This window comes from Hypanus sabinus, chromosome 5 (assembly GCF_030144855.1).
Source record: "Hypanus sabinus isolate sHypSab1 chromosome 5, sHypSab1.hap1, whole genome shotgun sequence".
Taxonomy (NCBI): Eukaryota; Metazoa; Chordata; class Chondrichthyes; order Myliobatiformes; family Dasyatidae; genus Hypanus; species Hypanus sabinus.
The window spans coordinates 174015892-174035099 of NC_082710.1; positions in this window are offsets into that span (position 1 = coordinate 174015892).

Here is a 19208-nt window from a genome sequence, read left to right on the forward strand (position 1 = left end):
TCAGTGATGAACGGTCCTGCTGAAGGGTTTCGGCCTGAAATGTCCACTGTACTCTCTCCCATAGATGCTCCCCGGGCTCCTGAGTTCTTCTAACATTCTGTGCGTGTTGAATGAACATCATATCGCTGTAAGTGTTTAAGCATTCTCAGCATGCATTATGAGAATAGGTTGAGTGAACTCGGCCTTTACTTCTTGGAACGACGGAGGATGAGAGGTGACCTGATAGAGGTGTATAAGATGATGAGAGGTATTGATCGTGTGGATAGTCAGAGGCTTTTTCCCCAAGGCTGAAATGGTTGCCACAAGAGGACACAGGTTTAAGGTGCTGGGGAGTAGGTACAGAGGAGATGTCGGGTAAGTTTTATATACAGGCAGTGATGAGTGCCTGGAATGGGCTGCCGGCAACGTTGGTGAAGGCAGATACGATAGGGTCTTTTAAGAGACTTTTGGATAGTTACATGGAGCTTAGAAAAATAGAGGGCTATAGGTAAGCCTAGTAATTTCTAAGGTAGGGCATGTTCCGCACAACTTTGTAGGCCGAAGGGCCTGTATTGTAATGTAGGTTTTCTATGTGAAGGAACCACGGCCATTACAACACCAGGGTGGGATCAGAAACACAGTGAACAGGTCAGAATATAAAAGAAACAGAGAGAAGAGGCTGGTTCGTTGCAAGGCAGGACTGAAAGGAACAAATCCTGAAAAGCCAGACAGGTAGTCAATGTTTCAGATGAAGGATCTCGACCTGAAACGTTGGCTGTCGATTTCCGTCCGGAGATCCCACCAGACCCGCTGATTTCCTCCTGTTACTTTTTTGCTGGAGGACCAAGGAGAGTCAGACCAGGGTGTAAAACAGTGGTTCAGTGTAAACTTACAGCAACTATTAAATAAAGTTAGTACCATGGAACTGGAGATGGGGACAGTATATTGTGTTGCGAGGAGACAGATGTCGGTGGTGATGACCGAGATGTGGCTGCAGGAGAAAGCACAGGACTGGACATTATACATCACAGGGTGAAAACATTCAGTTTATCCTTGAGGTCCTGATTGTTACTGCTCTTCATGTGAAGTTTCCTGACTTCAGCCGTGTACAGCCCTGTTCCAATAAAAGGTCCGGTCTTGTTTGAAACGGTGCCCACACGTGGAAATCGTTTCCCTCGGCCTGTCCTGTGAACCCCTTCATCTCCAGAGAGCCGGCTTCCCCAATTGCCGCCCAGCCTCACACCGATCAACAGGGCAGCAGCGGCTCCTTCCACGACGGGTGGGGCTGAGTGTTGTGGGGCCCGGTCTCTCGCTTATTGTTGTTATAAGAGAAGATAATTTATTCGTAATAAAATCATTTACAAGGACAAACCACTCCATGCCTTTCTATTCCGTACAGATTGGTCAATGTTTCCCAGACTGTTCTGGGACAGCGGCCATTCATGTGGCACTTTCAGATTCAGTTTATTGTCATTTAGAAACCACAAATGCAATGCAGTTAAAAAATGAGTCAATGTTCCTCCGGAATGATATCACAAAAGCATATGACAAAACAGACTACACCAGAAAATCCACATAACGTTTGGCAATCCCCAACCCAGAGTCCGGAGAGGCTGCTGCATATCATGCTACCATCTTAGCGCTTTTCCCGGAAAGGAGCTCCAATCCACCAGACAAAACAAGACCAAAAACTAAAACTGCAAGACCTGCACAGAACCACATAGTTACAACAGTGCAACCAATACCATAATTGATAAAAAGCAGACCATCGGCACAGTAAAAATAGTCCAAAGATATTAAAAGACTATAAATTCAAAAAAACCACCACACAGTTTCCACAAGTCCTCAGGGTCCCGATAGACTCGTCATCTCACGCCGGCGGCAAAAGGGAATACCCCCGCTATGGACCTCCATGGCGCCACCCGACTCAGCCTCGCAGATGCAGCACACAATGAAAGCTCCTTCGAACCCAGCCTCGCAGACACAGCACACACTGAAAGCGACCTGACTGCAGCGGACTCCAAGTCCGTCGAACCTCCGAGCATCCCCTCCGGCACAGCTTCTCCGAGCACCATCCTCTGCCGAGCGTATTAAGACGCCCCCGCCAACGGCCGCTGGCAACGCAACCCCGAGTATTTTATATTAAATACTACAATCATTGAGGGGCTTCCCCCCACCCGACCCCTCCCTCTCCAGTAGGAGAAGAACTCTACAACCTGGTCCTTCCCCACCGAGCCCTCGCGATGGCCGCACCGAGCTTCACTGCGACCCTCGGCACAAACTCCCGCAGCCTGGAATGTGCCAGTTGTCAGAATTCTTCCTCGGAAATCTCGATGTGCTGGGATACAACAAGTTTCCGGATGACCAAAGAGCACCTTCCGACGAGCTGATGATCTGTCAGCAGCGCTTGATGTTTGTCTCCGTGTGCGTCCCCGGGAACCGCCGCAGATCAGAGAGTCCTCGTCACGCAGTGACTCGGGCCCTTTCATATTCTGCCAGACCCTTTTTACAAACTGACAGTCCGCAGAGAGTGGGGTTACTGTCTCTTCTCCGCTACAGACGTCCGGCGGGCAGCGGGTTGTTATGATAACGTCTGGGCAGGCAGAAATGATCTGACCCTCTCAACGTAATGGCGCCTGTTGGTTAGGCCGATTGGTGAGGCCTGCGATGAGGAGTTCTGCCAGAAGTTTTGAAGTCTGTTAGGGAAACCACCCCACCGTGTTCATTGAGTCCTCCTCCTGCAGTGTCTGTGGGAAGTTCCATGCTGACCACTGCCTAATGGCCTTGTGGTCAAAGATGTTGGTGTGGACTAATTTTTCAATGGAGAACAGGTATGTGGCACTGTCCAGCTGACTGGGCAATGTGTGGCAATGCGCCAGACCCATTTTTTGGAAAACCGGTGACAAACAGAACCTTGATAAGTAGTGGTACTTGGTGAGCACGTATTTGGGTTCCACACACAGCCTGGTGCAGCCAAGCACAAAGGTGATTACCAGAGTGAGGACAACATTGGGAAATTTTCACTCCCGTTGTCCAGGAACTTGTGCACGGTGATCCATCTGTCTGCTCCATCTTGGATCCTCAGATGAACCTGAAGACGGTTCGGGTGATTCCAAAGCTGGAGGAGCAGGACGTGGGTCACACCTGCAGCAGGTACAGCAGCCCTGAGAGCACCTCACACCTGATGACCAGGTTGTTTTCAGATATTGACATAGAACGCCAACCCTAGAGTCTCAATTTATGTTTTACATTCTCAGTCCACTCCAGCCAATTCTTGTTACAGACCTCAACCCATCCAAACCAGATCACCAGCACCTTTGCGTAATCGGACCTGATGGTGAAGAGGACACTGGATCAGTTGAGACAATTACCTAAGAGCAGGGCCTCGTCCTTCATGTAGTTAACCTAGGCCCCCGATACTGTCTCAAACTAGGCGAGGATGCTGATCAATCTGCAAACTGACCTCAGATCTGAGCAGAAGACGGTTCATGCACAGGGAGGGGTTCATTTGGGTCCCTCCACTACCCAGCAGTGTCAGTCCTCTTGTGCTCTTTTCCTTCCTGGTGGATTCTGCAAAGTGTTCTCTGAAGCACACAGACAAGACAGGGGAGAGTGAGCTATCTTGCCTGACTCCAGACTTGATGGGAAAGCTAGCTGCCTCCCGCCCATTGAATTGACGGCACTACTGATATCTGTGTGGAGCAGTTGGATCCATTGCCTGACTCCCTCCCCAAATCCCGTTTTGGAGAGTTCGTTCATCAACTACGTGTGTCATATCCTGTCAAAGGCTTTCCATCTTCCAAGCTGACCAAAGAGGCGTCCACCCCTCAGTCCTGCTTGTAGGTGATAGTATCCCTCAGCAGCACAAAGATGTCAAAGATCATCCTGGCAGATACAGCAGAGGTTTGGTCTGGGTGGATCACCCACCCCAGAATAGACTTGCCTCTGTTGGCGATGTCATGGGACAGGATCTTATAGTCTACATTCGAGAGCGAAATGGATCTCCAACTCTTGATGTCATCCCTTTCCCCTTCTGCTTGTAGTCGAGGGTGATGATGCCTTTCCTTATGGATTCCAACATTCTGCCAGCTAGCAGCATAGCATTGTACACATCCAGCAGGTCTGTGCCCATCCGGTCCAACAGAGCCGAGCACAACTCAGCCGGTAATCCGTCACTGCTGCGAGTTTTATTCGAGTCAAAGGAATGGATGGAGCTCATCCCCTGTCAGTGGTGGGTCCAGACTCTCTCGCTTGCTGCTATCTAACACCCGCTTGATAGATGACAGGAACTTCCGGGAGGTTGTGCTGTCTGTGTGCTTTCTGTCTTACAAACTGCTATTAGAACGATGTACAGATCCTCAGTACGTCTGTCTGTGAGGATGCTACTGAGTAGTTCCTCTTCCATAAAGCTGTGGATCACAGAGCTCCGCCTGTGAACCTTTTGGAAGAAGCAATGTGAGCAGGTCTCATCCTGCTCCATGGAGAGGACCCAAGAACGGAAGACCATCACGGAGGATTCGGCGACGAAGTGCTTGGTTGCCGCCCTTACACCTCTCGTACTCCTTCCTCAATCCACTGCGTTCACTGCAGTAGTTGCAACTTTGTAAGGGGTGCAGGAGCATCTGAGTACAATTGCAGACATTTGTTCTTCAAATGTCTTCAAATTTTACTTCAACAGTCAGAGGCGCTCACAACCATGTTGCCACATTCACTTCTTCAGAGTACAACCAGACGGACAGAATGGCGGGGCAGGCTCGATGGGCCGGATGGCCTACTCCTGCTCCTATTTCTTCTGTTTCTTATGTCCCATGAGCCTGCACCTGGACCATCGCTCTCCATACCCCTACCATCCATGAAGTGCTCTGTTAGGGAAATTAATTTGGTAAGGAATTTCAATTGAAGTTGTCAATAACAAATTGGACACGGACTTTGAAGTGACTAGAGAATATCATTACTCCTTAATAAGGGAAGAATAACTTGCTGATGGTGCAATCCCCAAGTCTTTCAAAAAACAATAGTCACAGCCTAATTTATACACGCGCACAGAAGTTTTGGAGTAAGGATGAATTGTACAAAAGGGACGGGTTGCACCTTAATAGGCAGGGGACCAGCATTCTGGTAGACAGGTTTGCCACTGCAACATGGATGTGTTTAAACTAAGTAGTGGGTGGAGGGGATGAACTGGAAATATAAAGATGGAGTTAAAGGGAAAGTGAAAATAAGAAAAGTTAAAAAGGACATCAGAATCAATGGAGAAGAAAGCTCAAGAAGAGGTCATACAGTATGGCCAAGCGAAATAGGAATTGATATGAAAGGAGAGGGAAGTACCGAATTAAAAGTATTATATATGAATGCACAAAGTATAAGGAATAAAGAAGATGAGCTTGAGGCTCAGTTGGAAATTGGCAAGTTTGATGTTGTGGGAATAACTGAGACATGGCTTCAAGCGGACAGGGCCTGGGAAATGAATATTCAAGGATATACATCTTATCGAAAGGACAGACTGACTGGCACAGGGGGTGGGGTGGCTCTGTTGGTGAGAAATGATATTCAGTCCCTTGCGAGGGGGGACATAGAATCAGGGGATGTAGAGTCAGTATGGATAGAACTGAGAAATTCTAAGGGTAGAAAAACCCTAATGGGAGTTATCTACAAAGGGAACTATGGAGCTATGAGGGAGGAGCTGGGCAAAGTTCAATGGAACAATACCCTAGCAGGGAAGACAGTGGAACAACAATGGCAGGTATTTCTGGGAATAATGCAGAAGGTGCAGGATCGGTTCATTCCAAAGAGGATCCATTGATGACTCCCTCCCCAATCCCACTTTGGAGAGTCCATCCATCAAGTACGTGTGTGATATCCTGTCAAAGACTTCCCCTCTTCCAAGCTGACCACCTTCCCCCCCTCCTCCCCCGGTCCAGGACGGAGGTGATAGTGTCCCTCAGCAGCACGAATCTGTCAAAGATCTTCCTGCCAGGTAGAGCGCAGGTTTGGCCTGGGTGGATCACCCGTCCTGGAATGTCCTGGATCACCTTGACTCTGTTGGCGATGGCATGGGACACGTTTTTGTATTCTAAATTAAAGAGCAAAATGTATCCAATACTTGATGTTATCCCTTTCCCATTCTGCTTGCAGTCGAGGGTAATGATGCCTTTCCTTCTGGATTCCAACATTCTGCCAGCTAGCAGCATTGCATTGTACACATCCAGCAGGTCTGGGCCCATCCAGTCCAACAGAGCCGAGCACAACTCAGCCGGATGGATCTTTTCCAGTGTCAGTGGCTGGTCCAGACTCTCCCGCTTGCTGTTGTCTAACCCCTGCATGATAGATGATAGGACGTTCGGGAGGCTGTGCACTCTGTGCCCTTTCGGTCATACAGACCGCTATAGAAGGACCAACAGATCCTCAGTAGGTCTGTCTGTGAGGATGCTACCGAGTATTTCCTCTTCCATAAGGCTGTGAATCACAGAACTCCCCCCCCCACCCCCGGGAGACATTTGTTCGAAGAAATGTGAGCAGGTCTCATCCTGTTCACATCACATATTACAGAGATAATAAACCTGATTATCGGTTCCTTAAGCTTGTCTTAGCCGGGGGGTGGGAGCAGTGAGTTTAAGCTCCCACAAACTATTAAATGCCCTCGATGGTCTATATCTTCAATAACCTCTGACAAACAAGTCTAGATCCGGGCATTCACATGCGGCTTATGTACTAAGTCTGGCGGAACCGTTTCTACTGACTGGAGAACGGGCAAAGGCGAGTTAATGGCGTCTTAAAACCCGTCATTCAGGGAGAGGGGAAACATCTGTGGAAAAGAGTCAACAGTCATCTTTTCCCTGAGAACATCTGTTCCCAATTTAAGCTTCCAGTTTCCTGCCTGATAGCCTCATAATTCCCTTTACTACAATTAAATGATTCTCTAACTTGTCTGTTCCTATCTCTCTCCAAATGCTATTGTAAAGGAGATAGAATTATGATCACTATCTCAAAAATGCTCTCCCACTGAGAGATCTGACACCTGACCAGGTTCATTTCCCAATACCAAATCATGTACAACCTCCCCTCTTGTAGGCTTATCTACATATTGTGTCAAGAAACCTTCCTGAACACACCTAACAAACTCCACCCCATCTAAACCCCTTGCTCTAGTTTGATGCCAATCGGTATTTGGGAAAATAAAATCTCCCATCACGACAACTCTGTTATTATTACACTTTTCCAGGATCTGTTTCCCTATCTGCTCCTCGATATCCCTGCTACTATTGAGAGACCTATAAAAAATACACCCAGTAAAGTTATTGGCCCCTTCCTGTTCCTAACCTCCACCAACAGAGACTCCATGCACAATCCCTCCATGGCATCCACCTTATCTGCAGCCGTGACACTATCTCTGATCAACAGTGCCACGCCTCCACCTCTTTTGCCTCTCTCCCTGTTCTGACTGAAACATCTAAAACCCGGCACTTAAAAGTAACTATTCCTGCCCCTGAGCCATCCAAGTCTCTGTTATGGCCACCACATCATATCTCCAAGTAATGATCCACACTCTAAGCTCATCCACTTCGTTTACAATACTCCTTGTGTTAAAATAGACACATCTCAAACCGTCTGAGCGTGTCACTTCTGTATCACCGGCCTATCCTCCCTCACACACTGTCTCCAAGCCTTCTCTATTTGTGAGCCAACCGCCTCTTCCTCCGTCACTTCAGTTTGGTTTCCACCTCCCAACAATTCTAGTTTAAACTCTCCCCAGTAGCCTTAGCAAATCTCCCTGCCAGGGTATTGGTCCCCTGGGATTCAAGTGCAACCCGTCCTTTTTGTACAGGTCACAGCTGCCCCAAAAGAGGTCCCAATTATCCAGAAATCTGAATCCCTGCCCCCCGCTCCAATCCCTCAGCCACTCATTCATCCTCCACCTCATTCTATTCCTATTCTCACTGTTGCGTGGCACAGGCAGTAATCCCGAGATTACTACCTTTGCGGTCCTGCTTCTCAACTTGCTTCCTTACTCCCTGTAGTCTTTTTTCAGGACCTCTTCCCTTTTCCTGCCCATGTCATTGGTACCGATATGTACCAATATGACCTCTAGCTGTTTTCCCTCCCACTGCAGGATATCTTGGATGCGATCTGAATCATTCCGGACTCTGGCACCTGGGAGGCAAACTACCATCCCAGTTTCTTTCCTGCGTCCACAGAATCGCCTGTCTGACCCCCTAACTATACTTCGCTATCACTGCTGTCTTCCTCCTCCTTTCCCTACCCTTCTGAGCCACAGGGACAGACTCTGTGCCAGAGGCACGGCCACCGTTGCTTCCCCCAGGTAGGCTGTCCCCCCCCAACAGTACTCAAACAGGAGTACTTATTGTCAAGGGGTACAGCCACAGGGGTGCTTCTTCCCCTTCCCCCTCATGACTGTGACCCACTTGTCTGTCTCGCATGGCCCCGGTGTGACCACCTGCCTATAACTCCTCTCTATCACCTCCTCACTCTCCCTGACCGGATGAAGGTTATCGAGCTGCATCTCCAGTTCCCTAACACGGTCCCTTAGGAGCTGCAGCTCGACACATCGGGTGCAGATGTGGCCGTCCGGGAGGATGGGAGACTCCAGGACCTCACACACCTGACATCGAGCACAGAAATCCGGCCTCACACATATATGACTTCCTTTCCGCAATTAACACAGGTAAACCTATCTCATCTCGTCCCGTTACCGCCTCAGCCCGTTGAGCCAAAGCCCTATCACTCTGCTACCTCTCACTCCGCTGCTCACTCCAAACACAACATCAACATCCTTTGTAATTTTTTCTGTACTCTTTCAATATTATTTACATTTCTCCTTTTGACAACAGCACCTCCATGGATACCTCCTGACCCGCTGAATTCCTCTACCACTTTGTGTATGTTCACAAAATGCTAGAGCAGAGGTTTATACCACGGATCCCTACCAGTAACTGAGGCATCTGTGAACCCCAGGTTGGGAACCCCTGTCCTAGAGGAACTATCTCACACTTTGTGTGGTTCAATGACGTGTCTTCTGAGGCAAGGAAGGAGAAACATCCATGTTTGGTGTTTTCAATCTGCTTCCAAGTGATACTGTAAACTGAATTGCTTTCAGTTGGATCTGCTGATGTGAATTATTATTTTAATTTGCCAGGCAGTATCTGTGGAAAAGAGTCAGCAGTCGACGTTTCGAATCGAGACCCTTCATCAGGACTGGAGAGAAAAGGATGAGGTCAGAGGGAGAAGGTGGGGGAGGGGTGGGAGAAATAAGGAAGTAGTGATAGGTGAAAATGGGAAGGGGGGAGGGGTGAAGTAAAGAGCCGGTAAGTCAATTGGTGAAAGAGATAAAGGCTGGAGAAGGGGGAATCTGATCAGAGAGGACAGAAGGCCGTGGAAGAAAGGGAAGGGGAGGAGCACCAGAGGGAGGTGATAGGAACATAATGAGGGAAACACAAATGAGGAATGGTGAAGGAGAGGTGTGGTGTTGGTGGAGAAGGGCATTACTGGAAGTTTGAGGGATCAATTTTCATGCCATCAGGTTGGAGGCTACCCAGGTGGAATATAAGGTGTTGCTCCTTCAACTTGAGTGTGGCCTCATCGCAGCAGTAGAGGAGATCATCGACAGACATGACAGAATGGGAATTGGGAATTGGTCCACACTGGTGAGGCTGAGAGGGCAATCTTGATGACTGGGCATCTCAGGATCTCCTTACCTTCTGCGCTGGCTTGTGATGATGATAATCTTCGCTCATTGTCTTTTGAGACAGACGGATTCCAACACAAATTGATGAGGTTAATGCATGAAGGCCTTTTCCACTGAGGTGGGTGGGACTCTAACCAGACAACCTGCGTTAAGGGTGAAAGGTGAAAAATTTAAAGGGAACATGAAGGGAAACTTCTTCACTCAGAGGGTTGTGGGAGTGTCGAAATAGCTGCCAGCATGTGTCTAATACGAGCCTAATTTCAATGTTTAAGATAAGCTTGGATAGGTACATGGATAGTCGGGGTATGGCATGTTATGGTCCCGGTGCATTTCGATAGGAGTAGGCAGTTTAAATGGTTTCAGCATGGATTAGATGAGCTGAACGGACTATTTCTGTACGGGATCTCTCTATTATTCACTATGTGTTTGGACTATGGCAGGAAAACAGAGCACTTGGAGGAAACCAACGCGCACACGGGAGGAAAGTACAAACTTTCTTTCAGAGGACGTCGAAGTTGGACTCCGAACTCTGATGCCCCAAGCTGCAATAGCATCTCGCTAACTGTGGTGCCCAGTGTTGACCCAGTGTTGATAAACAGAGGAGGAAGGAGTGACTGAAATTTGGAGATGAGGCAGTTTCAGACAGGGGGCCGGGGGCTTGGCTGTTGTTTCCTTAGGGTTACAATGAGGCCAATTCCAGCTCCTGAGAGATAATATCCTCCGTCTCCCACTCCATACCACAGAGCACACTGAGAATGAGGGGAGACATGTTAGAGGTATACAAAATTACGAAGGGGATAGATAGGGTAAATGCAAGCAGGCTTTCTCCACTGAGGTTGGGCAGGGCTAGATCTAGAAGTTATGGGTTAAGGGTGAAAGGTGAAATATTTAAGGGGAACCTGAGGGGTAACTTCTTCACTGTGAGGCTGGTGTGAGTGTGGACGAGCTGCCAGCTGAAGTGGAGGTGCACCGTTTGCAACATTTAAGAGAAGGTTGGATAGGTACTTGGACGAGAGGGGGATGGAGGGCCATGGTCCATGTGGGGGTCAATGACACTAGGCAGAAAAATAGGCTGGCTGGGGCCAGAAAGGTCTTTTTCTGTGCTCTAGTGCTCAATGTACTAAGATTCTTCTGTTTTGCCATCAGATTTCTGAACAATCCCCAAATCCAAGAATGCTACTTTGTTATCCCCTTTTTAAAAGCAATATTTATTTACTTGATTTTAGAAGAAAGATAGATTAGCTTTATTTGCCATATGTACGTTGAAACAGAGTGAAATGTGCCATTTGCTTCAATGACCAGCACAGTCTGAGGATGCACTGAGACAGCCACACTTCCAGAGCCAACATTGCTTGCCCACCACTCACTAATCCAGGCATGAGCAAACTACGGCCCGCGGGCCATATGCGGCCCGTTAAGCTTTTTAATCCGGCCCGCAGAACTTGACAAAATTATATTAATAAACCTTGTTAACGTTTTTTCCCCGCAATTCTGTCGTTTTCCCAATAGATGACGCACTCTATATACATTGACCTTTGTTGAGGTGCAGCGTATTACTCCACATTTGCGCTTTACTCTTTGTTCGGCTCGACCTATTTGTGTGAACAGGTGTTCAGCGTCATGAACATCAACAAAGCCAGCCACAGATCCAAGTTAACTGACCAACACCTCAGATCCATCCTGAGAATCGCCACAACAAAACTAAATCCAGACTTTGATGCGCTGGCTAAAAAGGGAGACCAACAACACTGTTCCCACTGAAATTAAAAATAAGTTTCTTCGTTGTGTTATGTAAAAATGCATTTGAAAATATTTTTTCAATAATCCTTACATGTTATATGTCATTTCTGTTAAGTGATGGACATGAGTAGTGCGCAGTTGCACGTACGTTCTCAAAATAAAAAATGCGCTCCAGATCAAATAACGCGCGCCGCATACTGGTGCGCTTTCACTGTTCTGTCTTTGTGCTGGTCGTTGTTGAGTTTTGGCACAGGGGACAATTGAATAAGAAGGAGCAGGACGAGTAGACCTGCATCTCCTACCGTTTTTGAAATAAAGACAGTCAGGAGGAGAGTGATGATGATAATATCTTGAAGGATAACAGAATTTTCAGTGCTTTAAAATAATAACTGTTACTATTAAAAAAAGCTGTATTTTATTCATTTAATTTTCAGTGTTTTAAAAGTCATTTCAATAAATAGCTAAATACCATGGGACTTCAAAGACAGATATTTTGTTGTAATGCATTTGTTCATTTTCAATTGAAATTAAAGCACATGTTTTCTACATATCCCATGATATTTTATTTTCTCTTATGAGGTGTATTACCAAAATACTCCATCCATCTGCTCCTGGTCCGGCCCCCCTGTCAAATTTTAGAACCCTTTGTGGCCCACAAGTCAAAAAGTTTGCCCACCCCTGCACTAAACCGACCCATATGTCGTTGGAAAATTTTATGCCTTTGCATTGTGGTGTTATCACAAAACAACAAATAACATGTCATATATGTAGTGAAACTAAATCAGATTCTGATTAATCCATCACAACCATTAGAAAGTAGCAGGAAACAATTGATTTACCTTGAAGTGTTCCACACATCAAAGTACTAATTTATTGCTCTGGGATGAACATTACTGGAATTGAGAATCAATCTGTTGACTCTTCCCATCCTCTCTGATCATGGAGGTGATACCTGACAGCACTGATGAGCCAGGCACAATCAGTGTGGAGTCTGCACTTTCTCCATGTGACTTGCATGGGTTTTGTTCGGGTGCTGCGGTTTCCTCCCACAGTCCAAACACGAACATGTTGCTAGGATAACTGGTAACAATAGATTGCCCCGGATGTGTAGGTGAAGGAGGGAATTTAAGGGGTTGATGACAGTGTAACACAAAACTAAATTGGTATAAATGAGCCTGCTTCAGAGCTTGGTGATTCTATGACACTACAGTTTGGAGGGTTCAGACTTTCAAGATAAAGGAGCTGTGAGGATGGGGAGACTTTCCAATAATCTGAGAAATAAACATGCGATTCGGCACATGCTGAAACTCTTGAGGGAAGTGCACACAGTGCTAGAGGAACTCGGGGACAGGCAGCATCTATGGAGGGGAATAAAGCAGTTTATTTCAGGCCGGGATCCTTCAGCAGGACCTCAAAAAAAGAGACCAAATTGCTTGGCCTGAACAGACATTTCTCACTCCAGGTGTTGCAGCCCCCCGAATCCACTGAGATCTCCTGCAGTCAGCGCCCACGGAGGAGGGAGAATGACCGATCCCACCAACGGACTGTGGCCTTACTGAAGCAGCAGAACCAGCTGCTGACCAAGGTACTGAACACCTCCATTGTGTCGAATGTTGATCATCCTTGAGCCGTAGGGCTGCGCGGGGAGCATATAGAACAGACCTTTTGGTCCATAATATTGTGCCAGCCTTTAAGATCCACCTAATAGAAGAGGGCGCTTCACATCATCTGGCTGGACCAGAGTTAATGTATGAGGAATGTTTGACGGCATTAGGCCTATACTCACTGGCGTTCAGAAGAATGTGGGGGGGGGGGTGTGAAATCTCATAAATTTATTGAATATTGAAAGACCTAGAGAAATTGGAAATGAAATTGAAAGGATGTTTCCTATAGTGTGAGAGTCACAGACAAAAGAGCAGAGCCTCAGACTAGAAGGATGTCCCTTTAGAACAGGGGTTCCCAACCTGGGGTCCATGGACGTCTCAGTTAACTGTAGGGGCCCATGTCATAAAAAGGCTGGGAATCCCTGCTTTAGAAGAGCGATAAGGAGGAATTTCTTTAGCCAGAGGGAGGTGAATCTGTGGAATTCATTGCCACAGACAGATGCAGAAGCCAAGTCATTGAGGACATTTAAAGCTGAAGTTGATGGGTTCATGGTTAGTAAGGGTGTCAGAGGTTACAAGGAGAAGGCAGAAGAATGGGTTGAGGGGGAAAATAAATCAGCCAGGACTGAATGACAGAGTGGACTCGATGGGTTAAATGGCCTAATTCTGCTCTGTGTCTTATGGACAGTCAAGAGCTGGCCGGAAGTCAACCCAATTCTGCATCAACACCCAGGCTGAAGTCAACTGGGTTGAGCTGGGTCGTTGTTCCTGCTTTCAGAATCCAGTGCCAGGATTCTGCTTTCGATTTTGGATGAGGTTTGGACTTCTCGTGCCCATCCATACACTGCTCCTTGAACAGGTGGTGGTAACTGCCAGCCTTCAAACACTGATGCATGTAACGCCACGGCATCCTGTGTGGTAGTTCTAGGACTTACAGCCTTCAACACTGGAGGACTGATCTGGTGTTTTGAAGTCAGGATGACTGTGAACAGGAGGGGAACCCGTGAGTGGTGGTGTTCCCATGTGCCCACTGCCCTTGTCCTCAAGGGTGGTGGATGGAGCTTTGCACAGCAAATTCCAGGTGATCTGGTGCAGACGAGAATACAACAGGAACATTGAGTATTTCTTTTCTTTCAAGAAGAGAGGCAGTACCAAACTGACATTGGGAATGTGTGGGTTTGTTCGATGTGGGCCAGTACATTTGTGAGGGAGAGGAGAGAGAGAAAATGATGAGAGGGAGATGGGGGAGATTGGGAGGTGACAAGAGGGGAGCAGGTACTCTGGGACAGTTGGGTGGTGATTGGTGTGTCAATTGTTGCTGAGGCATTTTTGGCTACACATTGGCCAATGGCGATGACTTTAAGAGCCCACCCATTGACAGTGGCTGACCAATGGACCCCATTCATAAAACCATGTCGAACTTCATGTCATCACAATTTCAGGGTACAAAATCTCAATTGAAATGTGAACATATATCAATAGGCATTTAACAAACAGTTACAAGAACTCCAAGTAGCCCAGGATGACTCCTCCCTTTGTACAGTACATTATAGCCTCACGTGTGGACAGATGGATGGATAGAGTCATAGAACAATACAGCAAAGACACCCACTAGTCCATGGCCCAGCTAGTCCATGGCCCAACTAGTCCATGGCTCAACCAGTCCATGGCTCAACCAGTCCATGGCTCAACCAGTCCATGGCCCAACTAGTCCATGGCCATGCCAGCCACGGTGCCCACCCAGCTATTTCCAATATCCTGCATTTGGCCCATTATCCCTATAAGCCCTGTCCCTCCATGTACTGTACAATAACTTGTTAAATGATACCATTGCACCTGCTCAACCACTTCCTCTGGCAGCTCCTTCCATATCTGACCATCCTCCCTGGGAGGAAAAAGTTTTAGACAATAGACAATAGGTGCAGAAGTAGACCATTCGGCCCCTCGAGTCTGCACCGCCATTCTGAGATCATGGCTGATCATTCACTATCAATACCCAGTCCCTGCCTTGTCCCCATATCCCTTGATTCCCCTATCCATCAGATATCTATCTAGCTCTTTCTTGAAAGCATCCAGAGAATTGGCCTCCACCGTCTTCCGAGGCAGTGCATTCCACACCTCCACAACTCTCTGGGAGAAGAAGTTTTTCCTCAACTCTGTTTTAAATAACCGACCTCTTATTCTCAATCCATGCCCTCTGGTACTGGACTCTCCCAACATCTGGAACATATTTCCTGCCTCAATCCTATCAAATCCTTTAATTATCTTAAACGTCTCAATCAGATCCCCTCTCAATCTCCTCAATTCCAGTGTGTACAAGCCCAATCTCTCCAATCTCTCTGCGTAAGACAGCCCTGCCATCCCAGGAATCAACCTAGTGAATCTACGCTGCACTTCCTCAATTGCCAGAATGTCCTTCCTTAAACCTGGAGACCAAAACTGTACACAATATTCCAGTTGTGGTCTCACCAGGGCCCTGTACAAATGCAAAAGGACATCCTCGCTCTTGTACTCAATTTCCCTTGTAATAAAGGCCAACATTCCATTTGCCCTCTTCACTGCCTGTTGCATTTACTCATTCACCTTCATTGACTGATGAACTAGGACTCCTAGGTCTCTTTGCATTTCTCCCTTACCTAACTCTACACCGTTCAGACAATACTCTGCCCTCTTGTTCCTGCTTCCAAAGTGGATAACTTCACATTTATTCACATTGAATGACATCTGCCAAGTATCTGCCCACTCACCCAGCCTATCCAAGTCTCCCTGCATTCTCCTAACGTCCTCTTCGCATGTCACACTGCCACCCAGTTTAGTATCGTCAGCAAACTTGCTGATATAGTTTTCAATGCCCTCATCTAAATCGTTGTCATAAATCGTAAAGAGCTGTGGTCCCAATACAGAGCCCTGTGGTACCCCACTAGTCACCTCCAGCCAGTCCGAGAAACACCCATTCACTGCTACCCTTTGCTTTCTTGTCAGGTCTTTTTTCAATCTTTCCCCTTTCGCCCCTGAGAAACAGAATTCTATTGTACACCGTTCTTTTACATTCTGAACCATTTTATTGTATTTCTTTGTTTTTGTGTAAATGTCTGTAAGAACATGAATCTCAAAGTAGTGGCTGGTAACATTTATGTACTTAGATAATATACTTACTTTGACTTTGACCACATTCATTTGCCTCGCTCAAGTCTCATCCCTTTCTCTGGGAGATCGGACTCACAGATCTCTACAACATCATTCCCAGATTCCAGCAATGAGTAAATTTAAAAAGTAACAAAATCTCCCCATCATTCTTTTGCAGCACTTCTATATCTCTGTGCTCTAATCACTGAACACCATTTCTTCCCCCAACCCCCACCCCGCCTCCCAAAGCCATGAATCACAATCACTTAGAACATTTCTGCAAGAATAACATTTCTGCCTCAAACAAAAGGCTAAAAATACTCAGCAGGCCAAACAGCATCTGTTGAGGAGGGAACCTGTTTCATGACCATTCTGATCACCTTGTTATAGGATGGATGTTGAGTCTTTAAAGAGCTTGCACAGATCCATAGATCTCTGAAAGTTGTCATGCATGTTGATAGTTTAGATGTGTTGGCCTTCACTAATCAGAGGATTGATTTCAACAGCCGCTGTTAATGTTGCAGCTCAGTGAAGCTCTAGTTAGGCAGCATGTGGACTATTGTGTTTAGGTCTGGTAACCTGATTACGGGAAGGATGTAGAAGCTTCTGAGAGGGTGCAGACAAGGTTTACCAGGAAGCTGCCTGGAAAGGGAGCATTTCTTATGAGGATGGGTTGAGTGAGCTCTTTGGAAAGAAGGATGTTGAGAAGTCACTTGCCAGATGTGTGCAAGATCATAAGAAGCATAGATAGAGTGGAGAGCCAGGGAATGGCCAGTACAGGCACTGTAGGTTTGCCAGGACAAGTCCTGTGTCACCTACATAAAATACAGTAGCAGTGCAACCACTCGAGTAGAGTATGCTGAACTCCCAAGGGGTTAATTCCCATAATGGAGAGGCCTGTGTACGATTTTGTTTAATGTGGAGAGGCTGATACACGGGCTGCCACCATACGCCCTTTGACAGACAAGGATCAGGGCCCAGTGGCGTGGAATGCAAGACGACCAGGGATCCTTTACTGCTGCAGCCTTCCTCCAGTGTGATGTCCACTGCCATTGTGATGTGTCCTCATCTTCCACCAGCTCCACTGTTAGCTCTTGTTTAGGTCACTTGTCTGGAGCTTAGCTCCTGGGAGGGCCACCCATGGTGTCAGAGCATTGCTTGAGATCATGACAAGGTGACAGTCCTTAGAGAAGAAAAATACACCTGTTTCCTCATACCTTTGAATTCCCTCTCCCCTGCCCCACCCACACCACCTCAGTCTTCATTATTTCACATCAACACAATCCTTTCAAAGAGAATTGTTTTTCCTTTGGTTATGTTAAGGGAATTCCAAATTGTATTTTAATCACTTGTTATTTCAAGAGGCAAAATGATTCAAATTGTTGAAATGGCTGAGATTAGCATTATCAACATCACCCGGTCAAACCTATTTTTGCAATAAATGTTATCGGTTGATAATTTGTAAATTAAAAAAAATCCCATCAGCAGGACAATTGAAAGCACTCAAGTTTATAGTATCACTTGGTTGCAGGTTGAAAACTCCAAACAAGCCAACGTTCTTGTAACAGAACAATAAATGTTTATTTAAGCTCATGCCAGCTCTAAATTGGGAGATGGAGGAGAGGGGTGGGGTGGGGTAAGATCAGCCATGATCATATTGAATGGTGGAGCAGGCTCAACGGGCCAGATGGCCTCCTCCTGCTGCTGTTTATTATGTTCTTATGAAATGGCCAGAGTGTCTACTCTCAGTGAGAGGAGGGTGAATGAACGCTGGGAAGCAGCAAGTAAACAGGATGGTGGGTGGGGAGGAACAGGATTGGGGGTTGGTGATGGGGGGAAACAAGATGGGAATAACTGAATTGAGATCCTATACAACCAGAACAACGTGGAGATTGTCCCAGACTGATGTGGCTGTAACTCACTGCAATACTGGACAGTCAGTTAATGACTCCAAGACAGATCGATGTGAGGGATTCCATCAATAAATATTCAGTTGTTTTCCTTGTTGACACAGCACTGTTACAGAAAGCAAATCCGTTTCAACCCCCCAGCCTCCACCTTGAGACAGGTGTAAAGGGAGCCAGGTTACAGTGAGGGCTTTTGGGCAATGATCTTAACAGAAAGGTGAGAACAAGTGGGTGAGAGACCTGGGTGAGAAATGAGGGCCACTCTCTTTCTTCAAATGCTCACATCGGTCTATTGGTCACCAGCAGTGCAGATCCCTCAACCTGGACTTGGTGACAGGGAGAACACTGGCACTGGAAGTGGAGTCCGGCTTGTCAGTGCGAGGCGAAGGCACCTGCCAAAGTTTTTCTGCAAACTCCCAGGGGCTTGTGGCTGGGGGATGTTCACAGCATTGGGCAACAAGCCATCATCTGGATAAACTGAAGGGGGAGACAGAGTGGGGCTGAAATCCAAGCCCACCCCCTCTGAAAGATGCCTCGTGGTTCCGTGGCGCAGCAAGTAGAGACGCTGCATCACAGCTCCAGACCCGGGATTTGATCCGGAACCCCCGGCAACTGGCAGCTAACCAGTTCCTACTCCCCCACCTCACATGGAAATCACTGGTAGCCCCCTCTTCCCCACGTCCATTAGCTACTGAAGCTTGTTGCTTCCCTTCTCCCTCTTCTTCCAAATGAGCATAGGTTAACTGATTTGCCACAATAAACCTCTATGGCAGATCATTCAGATGAAGTCCAGAAACATGAAACCTGGAGACCATCTCGAGGGGAGAGTGAGAGGGAGAACAGGAGGGCACAAGTTTGCCGACAGTTTGTGGTGGGCTGGTTAGGAGCTGGACTCCAGGTCTGCCTGCAGGGCTGCATGGCCTCAGTAAACGAGGAGAAGGAAAGAAGACAGGGAATAGAGAAATAGGAGAAGGAGGGAAAAGGTGGGGAAACAGACAAGAACTTGGGGAAATGAATGAGATGGAGAGAGAAACAGAGGCACTGAGGTAAAACAACAAGAAAGCGAAGGTAAAAGATTGAAGGGAGAAATCGGAAAGAGAGGAAAGAGAGGGAGTCAGGAAAGCAATGGAGAAGTAAAAATAGAGAAAG